Source organism: Aplidium turbinatum, chromosome 14, assembly GCF_918807975.1.
Source record: "Aplidium turbinatum chromosome 14, kaAplTurb1.1, whole genome shotgun sequence".
NCBI classification, from domain to species: Eukaryota; Metazoa; Chordata; class Ascidiacea; order Aplousobranchia; family Polyclinidae; genus Aplidium; species Aplidium turbinatum.
The window spans coordinates 6,846,451-6,849,957 of NC_137485.1; the positions used below are offsets into that span (position 1 = coordinate 6,846,451).

Sequence of the window (3,507 nt, forward strand, 5' to 3'; positions counted from 1 at the left end):
AATGCAACAAGTCAAATGTGTAGAAAATACTAACTGAAGTCACCAGCTTTTGCCTTTACATGAATGCTACAAATGAAGTACGAGCAGAGGATAGAGTTAAGCATGGCCACTACTCACAATCCTACATGTGGCATTAAATCATAAAGAATCTTTGGGGCACTCTGGAAATATTCACTTTATGCAAGCTTTTGTATTGGAGTGCGAGTTACATATCCAGTGAGCACTCTTTTCTTCAATGGGTCTCGTGTTGGTCTGCAACAAGCTGTTAAGCGACAAGTTCTTTTGGTTTAAGACTACAGCCAACAAATTAACTTTCTTGAAAATATAGATTCAACAAGTTTGCGTGGGACCTAAGTTTATGCGGTAGAATTTATATATATAAAATTTTGTCTTGGCACGAAGGTAGTATTGTACAATGCAGAAAGTGCTAACACATATTTCAAATAGGAATGAAAGTATTCTGAGAATACATACTGTTGTGTCAAGGATTTTTTTATATTCACTCACTCCTTTTGTCCAGCTTTGAACTTTAGAATGGGTACTTGCTGAAATCAAAACTAAAGATGTTCAACCTTATGCCTACATATTCACTTGTTTTGGAACACATTTAACATGGTAAAGTCATAACCTCTGAACTTACGACCACTGCAGCCATAGGCTCCAAAGCTCGTGTCTGATGTGGCAATAAGCACTTGATTGGTTGATGAAATTGACTGATTATTTTTTCATGTTTGAATCAAGGTTTAGTTGTAATCCAGAGTCAGGATGATGCACTCATGCTCGTACGCAATGTGTATGTTGTCTAGTTTTTCTGCAAAAAGCTGTTAAAGCCTAGAACAAAATTGGGACAAACTGTACATTAACAGTAGGACAATTCACACTTTCTGTATTTTTAGTAAACGATTATGGTAGATTCTGAAAACCATTGGCTACATGTTTAAGGTTGATGATGTGACTTTTATTTTGTTAAAGAATTTTTAACTACATAAAAAGGAAGTTACGATACATCATTGATGTATAGTTTTACAGTTTAGTTTAATTGAAACCTGTTTTTTATCTTTAGCTGGTGTAATTGTATTGCAGTGTTTACAATAGAATTAGACATGTATAAATCTTACATCTGTATAAACTTACAGCCACTCAGGTAAGACTGGTAGAATCCAGAAGCTTCTTTTTCCCTAGTTGATTTAGATCATTTTTTTCAAAGTCAAAATGTTGTTTTGAAACAACCTGCAAGAAGTTGTTATGGTGCTCTAACAGAACTGCTAAACCTACTCAATGTTTTAGAAAGGCACTTTTTACACAGAACTGTTATCAACCAAATTGCAGTACACAAAAACATTTTGATCCAACTTGTAAAAGTCTTATATTTCCATCATTCTTGGGCATACACGTTGTCAGTTGAAATCATACAAAAGCAGAACAGCAGAAATATTCTGACCCAAACATATTTAAAAACAATACATAACTACCATACTCTTAACTCAAGGCACCAAACTGTTCTTTTCCTTCTTTTCTGACAAAGAACGACAAGCGTCTGAATGCCAATCCGACCAATGAAACACAGCACATTACTCTGATTGAGTTTTCAAAGATGGAGGCTTTTTGGTCACTAAGAGCAAGGGAAGCATGTTAGTTCTATTAACCTACCGGTAGTCAGAAAAAACATGAGAATGCAAATTCAAATATACATCTAGGAATTGATGATCTGATTTGCCAAACCTGACATTATGCCAACAACATAAATCAATGATACTGAATTTACATCAATACTTCCATCATTTGTCTTTAAGCCGCAAAATTCAATTACTCCCCTGAAGTGAAGTGTCAATCAGGCTGTATTCTCTTTGTAACTGGTAAAATACAATTCATTGCGTTAAACCTTGACGTCACAATATCTACAATTTCTATGTGTTGATAATTAAAACTCTCAATTTCTACTGCAAAATGACTTCAAGTACAACACTCAAAAAATGCTAACACTGCATGAAGAGCTCATTGGAGTTTATGCTTTAACTCAAACATTGAACTGATGTCTTTGAGCCAACGTAGAATGTACGGTACACCTGCTAAGGCTATACTACATAAAATGAAAACTTGTTTGAATTCATTGTTAACATGCATCCAAATAAAATTTGAATTGAAGATATGGAAGGAATACGCAAATTTTCATAATAAATTAACAAACAAGCTTCTTTGAACTGTCTTTGATTTCCATGAGAATTTCACAACCGGCAAAAGATTGATCAGAATAGTGTAGAACCAGTGTAGATATCAAGAGCACTTTAGGAAACCACCAACAGGGAAGATAAGCACAAAATGGCTGCAATGTTCTTGTTTTCTTCAACTAGGGCATGCAACTAAAAATATATCACTATTTTTAGTATTGCCAAATGATGAAAAATATTTTATTTACTTTAAACAGCGTGAAGTTCGATGTGTATGTTTACAATATTCACAGTTGTGTACAAACAAACCATACCGTACATTCACCAACAGATTTATAACACTTCACTAAATTAAGTGATTGCCTAGGTACCGTACGTACTGCACCAGTACATTTTTTCAATATCTTTAATTCAAGGAAAACATACTTTTGCCAAGACCCAAGCTAGAGAAATTCGATGCCACTCTGTTGGCAAAATAACTTGTTCAATCAAATAAAAAAAATTTCAAAAAGACACTATTCAAAAAAAGACAATAACTTCAATTGGCAACAAAACACATCGTAGTTAAAGCAATAAAATTAACAAAACATCCAGATGCACCTACCCGCAACTTTTATTGAATCTGTCAAAATCCACATTTTGGCTTTAATTTAAACCATTCCAAGGTTCAAACGGTAATTTCCATTACACCATTTAAAATTAGCCTTGTAGGCCTACTTGAAGTCTAGGTTTAAACATTCAAGCAGCATACCGTGCCAAGAAATTGTCAACGGAAAATCAACAAGCAAATGACATTTTCATAAAAAAATATGCGATAAGTTCACCAACTCACGCTTCTCCATTAGTTTTTCGATACAAGTCTTTAAAAAATCTTTTCTGCCACCAACAAAACTACAAGACATTCACGCATCACCACTCTCCACAACTTTGTGAAATTGAGCTGACTGCTGAAATTTGTTGTTATTGTACAGCAAAGGAAATAATAAAAGGAAATGACGTTCAACATTTATATTCATCCGCTTAAAATATGAATAACATTTTTGTAAATAGATTACAACTCTTTCATTAAGTAAAAAAAAAAAAACATTGCAATATTCACTTTTGTTCATGTTTCAATACTTTTCTTTCATAAAATATTGTTTTACTATTTTTTTTTTCACAAATTGGCGGAATAACAACTCCCACAATGCATTGCTATCTAACGTCCTATCAAAATGTAACATGATTGGCTATTGAAGCAATGACGCAAGCTTTATTTTTATCATGGAAAACAACCATATGACGTTGCACACGTAGACAAACAATTTCAACTTCTTGCGAAATCGTTGTCCTAGTGCCG

General features: G+C 33.7%; 1 long non-coding RNA gene across 1 annotated transcript; it reads right to left on the minus strand.

Moving 5' to 3' along the window:
- Positions 1–936: 936 nt before the first annotated feature.
- Positions 937–3,102, minus strand: LOC145783081 (uncharacterized). Its single transcript, XR_014290903.1, has 2 exons — positions 2,773–3,102; positions 937–2,360 (listed from the first exon to the last, which is right to left on the minus strand). It is a non-coding gene; the product is annotated as an uncharacterized LOC145783081 (long non-coding RNA).
- Between the last annotated feature and the right edge of the window lie 405 nt (positions 3,103–3,507).